General features: G+C 33.2%; 3 non-coding genes and 1 pseudogene across 3 annotated transcripts; 2 read left to right on the top strand and 2 right to left on the bottom strand.

Moving 5' to 3' along the window:
• Positions 1–1,387: 1,387 nt before the first annotated feature.
• On the top strand, positions 1,388–1,467 carry TRNAL-UAG. The gene has a single exon. It is a non-coding gene; the product is annotated as a tRNA-Leu (tRNA).
• Positions 1,468–7,149: 5,682 nt separating this feature from the next.
• Positions 7,150–9,401, bottom strand: LOC125526576 (annotated as a pseudogene).
• A 2,721-nt stretch (positions 9,402–12,122) lies between these two features.
• TRNAY-GUA lies at positions 12,123–12,194 on the top strand. Its single transcript has one exon. It is a non-coding gene; the product is annotated as a tRNA-Tyr (tRNA).
• Positions 12,195–12,467: 273 nt separating this feature from the next.
• TRNAR-ACG lies at positions 12,468–12,541 on the bottom strand. The gene has a single exon. It is a non-coding gene; the product is annotated as a tRNA-Arg (tRNA).
• Positions 12,542–13,128: the final 587 nt, after the last annotated feature.

Here is a 13,128-nt window from a genome sequence, read left to right as displayed (position 1 = left end):
AGAAATTATCCTAATGACTATAAATTACCTAAGTTTTAGAATGTCTTGTTTAAGAGACTCAGTATTTTTTGTTTTGATTGGAATTCCTTTCCGCTATGGATTACCATTCTGAACTTAATTAACTATTTTCATTTTCCCTTCTTTTTATCCCCCCGTCTTATCTTATATGGGGGATAGGCTTCCATACCATATATCTATATATGAAGTATACTTGATATATAAATAGATATAAATAGATTTAAATGAGAAACCCTTCTATATATTATATATTATTAAAAACTAGTACAAAATATATAAAGAAAAAATGTTAAAAAGTTATTGTTGTCTTATCCGCATTAGACAAAATGAAGTAAAAAATAATTCTAAATTTAACTATCTTTCAGTATCTAAGTATAAATACTAATAAAAAGAAGAAAGAAGGATTGATTTCCAGCAATAGATGTATTTCACATACAACTAGAAAAAAGTAATTTCCTTTTTGAATGGCAGGTCCAAAAAAACGTACTTCAATGTCAAAAAAGCGTATTCATAAAAATATCTGGAAGAAAAAGACTTATTTTTCCATAGTACAATCTTATTCTGTAGTAAAATCAAGATCATTTTCGAGCGGTAATGAGCATCCAAAACCAAAGGGTTTTTTTGGGCAACAAACAAATAATAAAATTTTGGAATAATATGAATTGACTTATCAAAAAGAATTCCAATTATTTAATAATTTTGATTCTTCTTTGAATGTACTTTTATGTGTCGAATTACTCAGTACAATATTCTTAGAACAAAAAACCCCTCTTATCTTATATATACAAGAAAAAAAAGTTGTGTTTGGTATACTGTGTGCTAAGTATTCTTTTCCTATCAATGAACTTTTCATAATTTTCATAATAGAATCCTCATATTCTATTATGAAAATTATGAAAAGTGGAGTATTCTTACAATAGGACCTACAACTTCAACCTATCTTCTCCAAAATCATAAGGTTAGTAAATCTTATTAATAAGAGCATAAAGACTTTCATTCTAGAAAGTTTTAAAAAAATCCAAAAAAGCCTTTTATATTTATCCATTTTAATTTCATCATTAAATAGAAACCCTTTGGGATTTTTTTCATTGTATTGAAAGAATTTTCAAAATGTAAACGAGAAATTAATTAGAAAAAATTAGTTCTATAATTGCATGTTAGAAAAAAGAAGTTCCAACTCTTTCAAGCAGTGTTTGTGTTTCTATTGGGCAAAGCAAGAGCTTATTGTAAAAAAATGGAAACGATACTACCAAACGAAGTCTATTTTAATGAAAACTCTAATGTTCCTAAATTTTATGGACTTTCCCTATATCGATGATTCCCAAGATAATAGTTATTATTCTTTTAAGTTACCTATTATTTGAAGTTAGCCGCCATGGTGAAATTGGTAGACACGCTGCTCTTAGGAAGCAGTGCTCAAGCATCTCGGTTCGAATCCGAGTGGCGGCATTCTTGAAAAAGAATACAATAGATTAGAAATCAATTCGAAATTTACAATTTCGTAATGGGACCTTCCCCTTATGCTATTTGCAACTTTAGAACATATCCTAACTCATATCTCTTTCTCAATGATTTCAATTGAGTACGATTCATTTTATAACCTTATTAGTTCGTGAACTTGGAGGATTACGTGATTCGTCAAAAAAAGGAATGATAGTTACTTTTTTCTCTATAACAGGATTCTTAGTTTCTCGTTGGGCTTCCTCGGGACATTTTCCATTAAGTAATTTATATGAGTCATTGATCTTCCTTTCATGGGCCCTGTATATTCTTCATACCATTCCTAAAATACAGAACTCTAAAAATGATTTAAGCACAATAACTACGCCAAGTACTATTTTAACGCAAGGCTTTGCCACATCGGGTCTTTTAACTGAAATGCATCAATCCACGATACTAGTACCTGCTCTACAATCTCAGTGGTTAATGATGCATGTCAGTATGATGTTATTAAGCTATGCAACTCTTTTGTGCGGATCCTTATTATCTGCCGCTATTCTAATCATTAGATTTCGAAATAATTTCCATTTCTTTTCTAAAAAGAAAAAAAATGTTTTAAATAAAACATTTTTCTTTAGTGATATTAAATATTTTTATGCAAAAAGAAGTGCTTTAAAAAGAACCTCTGTCCCTTCATTTCCAAATTATTACAAATATCAATTAACGGAGCGTTTGGATTCTTGGAGTTATCGTGTCATTAGCCTAGGATTTACCCTTTTAACCGTAGGTATTCTTTGTGGAGCAGTATGGGCTAATGAGGCCTGGGGATCCTATTGGAATTGGGATCCTAAGGAAACTTGGGCATTTATTACTTGGACCATATTCGCAATTTATTTACATAGTAGAACAAATCCAAATTGGAAAGGTATGAATTCTACACTTATAGCTTCGATAGGATTTCTTATAATTTTGATTTGTTATTTTGGTATAAATCTATTAGGAATAGGCTTACATAGTTTTGGTTCGTTTACATTAACACCTAAATGATTACATAAAAATAAAACCTTCATGAAATGAAGGTTTTTTACTTTTATGTTTTATTTGAGAACCCCTTGAACGCCTTCTCAAAGGGTTCTCAAAAATTCGAGATGGATCTAATTATACTTTTTTTTACTTATTTCTGCATTAATAGAGCAGACGAGTAAAACAAAGCAAATCTATTTAGGATAATAATTGGATAAGAGAGCCTCTACCCTGTCAACGGATAGGGAGAGAACAAAATCTGGATAAATACCAATTCCTATTACTGGTAAAAAGATACAGATTAAAATAAAGAGTTCTCGTGGTCCAGAATCCACAAAATTTGCGTTTGGAACATTAAATAGCTTGTATCCATAGAACATCTGGCGTAACATAGATAATAAATAAATAGGAGTTAATATCATTCCAATTGCCATTACAAAAGTAATTAGTGTTTTTGGAATTAACAGAAATTTTGGACTAGTAATTAGTCCAAAAAATACTACTAATTCTGCGACAAAACCACTCATTCCTGGTAAGGCAAGAGAAGCCATTGAAAATCTACTAAACATGGTAAAATTTTTAGGCATTGGGATAGATATTCCCCCTAGTTCTTCGAGATAAACAAGACGCATTCTATCCGAAGCGGTTCCTGCCAAGAATAAAAGTGTAGCACCAATAAATCCATGGGATAATATTTGTAAAATAGCTCCATTGAGTCCAATGTTGGTTATGGAACCAATTCCTATAATTATGAAACCCATGTGAGATACAGAGGAATAAGCTATTCTTTTTTTGAAATTTCGTTGACCAAGAGAAGTTGAAGCTGCATAGATTATTTGGATCACTCCTATTATTACTAACCAGGGCGAAAATAGATAATGAGCATGAGGTAACAATTCCATGTTGATCCGAATCAATCCATATGCTCCCATCTTTAATAATATTCCCGCTAAAAGCATACATGTACTATAATGTGCTTCCCCATGGGTATCTGGTAACCACGTATGTAGGGGTATAATCGGCAATTTGACAGCATAAGCAATAAGGAAGCCAAAATATAAAAGTATTTCCAAGGTTGCAGGGTATGATTGATTAATTAATCTTTCCAAATCTAATCCTGGTTCGTTGGAACCATATAAGCCCATACCCAGAACTCTGATTAAGAAAAAAATGGAACCGCCTGCAGTATAGAAAATAAACTTTGTAGCTGAATATAGACGCCTCTTCCCCCCCACATGGATAAAACTAAGTAAACAGGAATTAATTCTAACTCCCACATGATAAAAAAGTAAAAGGTCTCACGAAGAAAATAATCCTATTTGACCACTATACATTGCGAGCATCAGGAAATAGAATAATCGCGAATTCCGTGTAATTGGCCAAGCTGCTAAAGTAGTGATAAATCCTGTCAATAAAATAGATCCTAATGAAAGTCCATCGATTCCCAGTCTCCAGTGGAAATCGAAGACATCTATCCATTTATAATCCTCCTTTAATTGGGTTAAGGGATCCTCCAGTTGGAAATGATAACAGAACACATAAGTCATTAGAAGGAATTCTAATAAACAAATAGATATAGTATACCACCTAATGAATTTGTTTCCCTTATGAGGTAAAAAGAAAATTAATGAACCTGCAAATATCGGCAAAACAACAAGTATTGTTAACCAAGGAAAATAACTCATGATAAAGTGATAAAGACAAGATACGTTTTGACCAGAAAAGCCCGTGCTTGATTATTTCGAGCACATGCTTCTTCGGTAAAGAGGAATCAGACGATTCGAGTGAAGTTTCTTGTAACGTATCAATAAGATAGAGCCATGCTACGTGTTATTTCAGGCCCTAAATAAATGCGGACACTTAAAAATTCTGTCGAGCAGGCAGATTCACATGTCTTACAACCAACACAATCTTCGGTTCTTGGCGCGGAAGCAATTTGCTTGGCTTTACATCCATCCTAGGGTATCATTTCTAATACATATGTTGGACAAGCTCGTACACATTGAGTGCATCCTATACATGTATCATAAATTTTTATGGAATATGACATCGGATCTATAAATTTTTCTTTTCAACATAAAATTTTTCGATCTGCTAAAAATGAAATTAGTACTATAATGAGTCATCTATATTGTAGACACCATACGAAGCAATGGTTTATCCAAACTTCAAAAATAAAAAACTATTTTTTAATCTGTTTGTGATAAAGCGTGAAGAGAGCCAAGAGACTTTAATTTTGGATTTCAACAATAAGAAATAAGAAAGAATTTTACGAATTGTACAGACGAATTCGAATTAGCCAATAAATTGGCTATCGTCTTTTCAATATAAATTATTGCAATATTCAAATTGCAATATCAATGAATTACAAATACAAAAAATCATTTAAGTGAAAAAGAATACTATGCAATAATCTACTAAAAATGGATATTCTCAAATAATACTAAGAAAATAGTATTGATTTCTATTTATGTTAATACGCGCGCCTTTGTTTAGAGGATTCTATGTCAAATTATTCAATAAATTAGATTGATTGATACGAGTGGATTTCCTATTACGATGGATGGAAGAAAGAATGGATAGTCCAATAGCGTCTTCAGCAGCCGCAAGGGCTATAACAAAAATTGCGAAAATATCTCCTTTCAATTGGCGACTATCAAATAGATCAGAAAATGTTACGAGATTTAGATTAATTGAATTCAGTATAAGTTCAAGACATATTAGAGCTCTAACCATGTTTCGGCTTGTGATCAATCCATAGATACCAATCGAAAAAATAGACATTCAAAAAAGTACATGTTCAAACATCATTAACTAACTCCTTATCAATCTCGATTCATTTCAATATGAGGGCAAGAATTGAACCGATTCAATTAATTACAATAGAACAATTACACAACAAAAGAAAAAAAAAAAAAAAAGGAGGTATTTGTTGGCAGTAGATGGATTTTACTAAATCAAAATTGTGATTCTTTAGTTATTTATTTTAGATTTGCAATTCTTATAATTTGTACTTTTTCTAAGTTTTCTTATTGCCGAGCCATAGTAATTGCACCTATTAAAGAAACTAGAAGAATTATGGAAATGAGTTCAAACGGAAGATAAAAATCGGTTGCTAAATGAATTCCAATTTGTTGAACATTATTTATGAGACCCTGTTCTACTATTTGGTTTGATCTTGTAGTCCAAAGAATTCCATACCACGACGTATCTGGGATAGTAGTCATTAGTGAAAAAACAATAGTTATACAAACGAGTGAAGTGAACCCATCTCCAATAGTCCAATAATTCTTATCTTTAGACCATTCTGAGCCATTTACGAACATTACAGCGAATATGATCAAGACATTTATGGCTCCCACATAAATAAGAAGTTGTGCGACAGCTACAAAGTAGTAATTTAATAAAACATAGAATAAGGATATACAAACAAGAACTAATCCCAGAGAAAAGGAAGAATAAATGGGGTTGGTAAGTAATACTACTCCTATACCCCCTAGTAGAAGAACAAATCCCCCAAATAGCATAAGAATCTCCTGTATTGGTCCAGGTGAATCCATTATGGATATAAAGAAATTAATAGTATAAAATTTTTCATGAACTGACTAAAACTAAAGGATTCAAGGAAGGAAAAAAGGATTAGGGTATTTTTTGGTGTATAAACTGTATAGTTATAAATTATATTATATCACGAAAATCTAGTCTGATTTAAAATAAGAAATAATTTCCAATAAGCATTAGTTTTTCGTTTTTCTTTATAGTTTAATTTTAAAGTTTAATAAAGAATTATTATATTTTTATAACAAAAAGACAAAATCAAAGTTTAGTAATCAGTAATCGTTCTTGAATTCGAAGATTTTTCTTTGTTTATTTTACTTTCAGACGAATTCCTAATTGTTTGAATTGTGTAATCTCCCATTAATGAGATTGGTAGCTGACTTAAAGAAATTTGGTTGTAATTCAATTCATGACTATCATAGGTAGAAATTTCATATTCTTCAGTCATTGATAAACAGCTTGTTGGACAGTACTCAACACAATTGCCACAAAATATACAAACTCCGAAATCAATACTATAATTAAGAAATTGTTTTCTTTTAATATCCTTTTCAAATCTCCAATCCACAACGGGTAAATCTATCGGACATACGCGAACACATACTTCACAAGCAATACATTTATCAAAGTCAAAGTGGATTCACCCTCGAAAACGCTCTGGTGTAATTGATTTTTCATAAGGGTAGTGAATCGTTATAGGTAAACGATTTGTGTGGGATAAGGTAGTTATGAAACTTTGACCTATGTACCTTGTAGCACGTATTGTTTGTTGACCATAACTCATGAACCCAGTTACCATAGGGAACATATTCATTCTAAATATCTATGAAAAAGATATGTTTCTTTCTCTTGTTTGAGAGAGCTTTTGTGTTGAAAATATTCTTACTATTATTGTATTATCTTATTTATAGTGAAACAAGTTGAGAAGAGGTTGTTAATAAGAGATTGCCCAGGGAAATAGGTAAAAGAAATTTCCATCCAAGATTTAATAACTGATCCATTCTCATCCTCGGTAAAGTCCATCTTATTGTGATAGAAATGAAGAGAAATAAATAAGCTTTAGTTAATGTAATAAATATACCCATTGTCATTTCCAAAATTCCAACTCCTTTATTCATTTGAAAAAAAATCAAAAAAGGGTATATAGGGAATAGATAAATTCCACCCGCCCAAGTAGAGAACTGTTACAAATAAAGAAGAAACTAATAAATTTAGGTAAGAAATAAGATAAAATAAACCATATTTGATACCGGAATATTCAGTTTGGTAACCTACTACTAATTCTTCCTCCGCTTCTAGTAAATCAAAGGGTAATCTTTCACATTCTGCCAAATAAGAAATTAAAAAAACCAGAAAACCTATAGGCTGACGCCAAATATTCCATCCAAAACCGTATTTTGACTGTGCTTTAACTATATCAACTGTACTTGAACTGTTAGATAATCATAGTCGATGATAAAATCACAGTTCCCACCGCTATTTCAAAACCGTACATGAAACCTTAGCTTCATACGGCTTCTCTATGATCAGAAAGAGGAAAGGACTGTTTTGTTCCTAGCCCCTGGAGCATAGATAGAATTAGATAAAATAAAATAGATTTGAATGTCCTAAATTAGACCAAAGGAATTCCGTCTGCTAGAATAAGAAAAAGCGCTTCCGAATTGATCTCATCCTTTATAATATAATGAAAAAAATTCTTTGTTCAGTAATAACTTAATCTTGGAATAAAACAATTGTTACTTGTTATAGGAATTCAATTAATAAATGGAAAGAGTTGGGTATTAGTTCATGAGCAATTCTGCATGAATATGGATAGAGGAAGGAAATAATGACTTTTTTCTAGTGCACTCCATATCTTTTTTACTATTCTTCTTTCTCCAGGGAGGGGGTATTTAAAAAGAAAAATGGATAAAGGGTTAATTCTTTCGTGATAGCCATTTCCTTAACAAGTGAATGGGAACATACTCTGGATCGGAATCTGAAGAAAGTACTACTTGATAATTTCTACAAATTACAAGTCCTTATTATGATTCCTTTTATGGGCAAAAATCTCTAATGTTTTAGATTTTCCATTACTAATCCTTTATGTACTTTAGTGTTCCTAACCCTTCACTAACTTTTAGTGGATTCTTCTTATGGATTATTAAGTTATAGTAATAACTAGGAGTATTCTAGTAATCGAATTCCATATCGTGAATCCTTTATTCTTGGCCGCTTCTAGATATGATGACTAATTAAAAAAATATCAACCTTGGGATAAAGAGTTTACACTGCTTATGTTTACTTCCACTATTTTCTTGTACATAGGAAATGAGATTTTTTCTTTTTACTACAAATTTATAAGCTTTTTTGTTTCACTCATATAGCTATCTAGTTTAACTTACCAACCCAAATACTAAATAAGAAAAGGAATATAAATAGTTAATGGATTTTATAGGAAAAAGATCTATTTTAGCGAATCACACATAGGTATATTGCTAGCACACAAAAAGTTAATGGTATTTCATAACTAATGGATTGAGCAGCAGCTTATAGACCGCCTGAAAAAGAATATTTATTACTTGAGCTATATCCTGCCATAAGAAGACCAATAGGAGCTATACTTGAAATGGCAATCCATAAAAAACACCAATACTAAGATCGGCTAAAACAAAATGATATCCCAAAGGGATAACTAAAGACTTAATAAAACTGATATGAATGCTATAGAGGGTCCAATGCTAAATAAAGAAATATCTCCTCGGGATGGCAGAATACCTTCTTTAAAAAGTAGCTTAGTCCCATCTGCTATAGATTGAAGAAGGCCCAGGGACAGCTTGAAGCAGGCCCAGGGGGCCAGCATATTCAGGACCAATACGTTGTTGTATCGACGCAGATATTTCTCTTTCTAACCACACAATTACGAGTACCTCTATTGTTATTCCCAAAAGGAGGGTCAAAATGGGTAGAATCGATATCAGTCCATAGACTTCTTTTAATAATTCCAATTTCGAAAAAGAATTGATAGTTTCTACCTCTACCCTATCTATTATCATTTCAACGATCAACTTCCCCCATAATGATATCTATACTACCTAATATCGTCATGATATCAGCCAATTTCATTTTTTTAACTAGCTGAGGAAGAATTTGCAAATTAATAAACCCGGGTGGACGGATTTTCCATCTCCAGGGGAAAAGGCTATCATCTCCTACTAGATAAATCCCTAATTCACCTTTTGGGGCTTCTACTCTTACATAAAGCTCTTGTCTTGACAATTCAAAATTGGGCGAAGGTTTTTTACCAAGAAATTTATACTCAAAATCATTCCATTCAGAATTATTTTCTTTCTTAAAGCGTTGGACTTATAAATTCTCATAAGGTCCTCCAGGAAAGTTTTCTACAGCTTGTTGAATTATTTTGATGGATTCCCTCATTTCACCAATTCGTACTAAATAGCGAGCTAACGAATCCCCATCCTTTTGCCATTGGACTTTCCAATCTAATTGGTTGTTAGACTCATAAGGATCTACTTTACAAAGATCCCATTGTATTCCAGAAGCTCGTAACATCGGTCCCGATAATCCCCAATTTATTGCTTCTTCTCCGCTATAAAACCTACTCCTTCAACTCGCTCTAAAAAAATTGGATTCTGTGTAATAAGTTGTTCATATTCAACAACTCCGCGTAAAAAATAATCACAGAAATCTAAACATTTATCGATCCATCCATAAGGTAGATCGGCAGCTACTCCTCCGATGCGAAAGTAATTGTGCATCATTCGCATACCTATAGCAGCTTCAAATAGATCATATATTAATTCTCTCTCTCTAAAAATATAGAAAAAAGGAGTCTGTGCGTCGAGACCCCCCAGAAAAGGTCCAAGCCATAGCAAGTGAGAAGCTATCCGGCTTAATTCTAACATAATTACCCTAATATAGATGGCTCTTTGTGGTAATTGAATATTCTCCAAGAATTCTGGTGCATTTACTGTTATTGCTTCTGTAAACATAGTAGCTAAAAATCCCACCTTGTTACATAAGGTAAGTATTGTATAATAGTTTGGTTTTCTGTGATTTTTTCCATTCCTCACCATCGAGAGTAACGATCAGTCGAAGGACACCATGCATTGATGGGTGTTGAGGGCCCATATTGACTATCATGAGATCTTTTCTTGTAAGCGGTAGACTCATATCCTTTCTTCCTTAATTCATTATTCCATGAATTCCTCAAAGCGAGGCTCAACAAAATGAAAAATATAAGACTACTATAAGACTACTAAAAAATAATAAAAAAGAAAACAATTTGAATGATTAACTTACTGCTCCCGAATATTCAACTGACCGATTAATTTCTTATAGCGTACTGTATTTTTCTTTGCCAAATAAGCCAGCAAACGTCGACGTTTTCCCAAAAGTCTTCTTAGACCTCTTTCCGATGAAAAATGTTTTTTGTGTAATTCCAAATGTGAAGCAAGTCTCCGTATCTTATTGGTGAAACTCAATACTTGAAATTCAACAGAACCCCTGTTTTCTTCTTTTTCTTCTTTAACCATAAATCCAAAAAAATTTCTACCTCCTTTCTTTTTCATGTATTTTTCTAATCAGGAAATATACAAAATTATGTCATATATTTTGAAGTTATTCTAATCTCGTACACACACAAATTTCCAATTATTCATCTACTACTGGAATTTAGATTTATTTTATCGATGCAAATTGGATTTGGATAGAAGGGTACATTCTTTCTAATATTTTAGATAGAAGAAATTTCTTCTATCCAAAATATTAGAAAGAATTTTGCTGATTTATTTATTGCTATATGAAATTTATGGAATTAATACACCATTTAATTGATATCATTTAGCAAAATGAAACACAACATATGCATCCATCTTTTGGATCGAGAATTTCACGAGATAGAGATATGGTATAAGAAATAGACTATTAAGTAACTCTAAATGAATTGTGGATACATCTGTATCCTTAACATACTGAAACGATTGTCATTATTCGTATCAAACCAATAGCGATTCATACAAGCTAAATTTTCTAATCAATGGTGGGCCAATAATGAATTTATTTGCATATGTATTAAGACGCTTGGCCTGATTTCGAAATTGTCCAGAGTTTTATATGTTGTTTTCATTGCAAAATGATGGGTCTCCTTCCATAACTTTCCAATTACGAGTACGAGAATTGAAAGACATGAAAATTCTCAATTCTCTACGGCGTCTAGTAGATAGAAACAAGAAAATCAGAAGAATCTTTCTCTCTATTCACTATCATTCCGCGTCTTCGACTTCTATTAGTTTCTTTTCTTCTTTAATGCAATAGCTATAGTTTGATATAAGAATCCATTTCTCAAAGTAATGGAAACCATTCTCTTATAGGAAATGGTTCGAAAATCGCTATTCCACCTTTTAGGTATCGTGAAAAGTGATACCTGTGAAGATCGTGCATTTCAGTCAAATTCAGATCCGTTTTTCGAGTCCATGATATAATATAACCAAATTGGATAGATCTTCCACCTGTTTAGCTAAGAAAGAATAGATACAGAGGTGGATAATATATCGATATGAAGATTGGAATCGCCAGTAGTCGCGAATATCTCCTTCTTCCCTAATCCAAGATTGGAGAAAGAAGATCTAAGAGGGACCTATGGAGAATGTAGTCAGAAATCCATCATAGAGTCCGACCAAAATGACCGAATTAATTATCCCCATCAAGAAACTTAGACTACTAAATAGAAAAGATTTGAAAATCATGGCATGGGTCTCCTTTTTTTCTTTCTTTAGAGTTTTCTATATGCACAATTTCTCGATGTTTCGATGAGAATTTCTTGACTTTCCATATATAGAAAGAGATGGACTATAAATGACATCTCTTATGTCAATAAGACCGAAGGGATGGATATTAAATGATAGGAAGTTCTAGGAAGTGAAATAGAATGAAATAGAGCAACTTTGGGCTTCCCTATGAAATGAGGCATGGAACGGAGCCACTACAAAGAAATTATGGGAGTTATGAAAGAAGCTTCGGACTCATATTGTTCATGGGTTGAGAGAGGGAGTTGAACTCTAGGAGGTCGAATCCCCCCTTGTTCCTTAGTAGCTCAGTGGTAGAGCGGTCGGTTGTAAACTAACTGGTCGTAGGTTCGAATCCTACTTGGGGAGATTTTATTCATTCTTTAATGTAAGAATTTTAATGTAAGAATAAAGAATTGAATTAAAGGGCTTGCTTTGACCCTTAGGAGTAGGTAACCCGTTCGCTATCCTTGTTTCTATTTCTATTGCATTCTATCTCATCGTATCACATTCTGTTCTACGATTCCACTTCGACAAAAGGAAAGAGCATACCTAAGTTCAATAGCTTTACGTCCGCTATCCCGATCATGATTTTCCTACCCTCAGGGGGAAAGTAAAGGCCCTTCCCCCTTTGGAAGGCTGTGGGCGAGGAGGGATTCGAACCCCCGACACCGTGGTTCGTAGCCACGTGCTCTAATCCTCTGAGCTACAGGCCCAGCTGTCTCCACTGGATCTCTTCCCGGGGGTACCCCTTCATTTCAGGTTAAGAAGATGGGAAAGCGCCTTTCTCTCTATAAGAACAGTGCGTTCCGAGGTGTGAAGTGGGAGAGAGGGGATGTGATGATTGAGGTTTTGAATAAGACGACCTTTCCATTTTAGATTTGGATCTTTTTCTTATTTGAAAATAGTGAAAAAGTCAAATAAGAGGTGTTAAACTTTTTATCATTCTGGCATCGAGCTATTTTTCCGCAGGACCTCCCCTACAGTATTGTCACCGCAGTAGAGTTTAACCACCAAATTCGGGATGGATTGGTGTGGTTCCTCTACGCCTAGGACACCAGAATATCGAACCATGAACGAGGAAAGGCATGAGATAAATATGGGCTAGTAATTGTGAAGCCCCAATTCTTGACTGAAAGGGACACCAAAGGCCTCTGCCCTCCCTCTCTATCTATCCAAGTGATGGAAGGGCAGAGATTTTTTTTGGTTTTTTCATCTTTTTATCAATGAGTTGAACAATGAAGATAGATGGAAAGTGCCTGGTCGATTTGATCAGGCCGTGTAGGAACAAGGTTCAAATCGT

This window comes from Triticum urartu, unplaced genomic scaffold, assembly GCF_003073215.2.
Source record: "Triticum urartu cultivar G1812 unplaced genomic scaffold, Tu2.1 TuUngrouped_contig_10536, whole genome shotgun sequence".
Classification (NCBI taxonomy): domain Eukaryota; kingdom Viridiplantae; phylum Streptophyta; class Magnoliopsida; order Poales; family Poaceae; genus Triticum; species Triticum urartu.
Note: the sequence above shows the minus strand (reverse complement) of the source record. Positions and strands in the feature narration are given on the sequence as shown.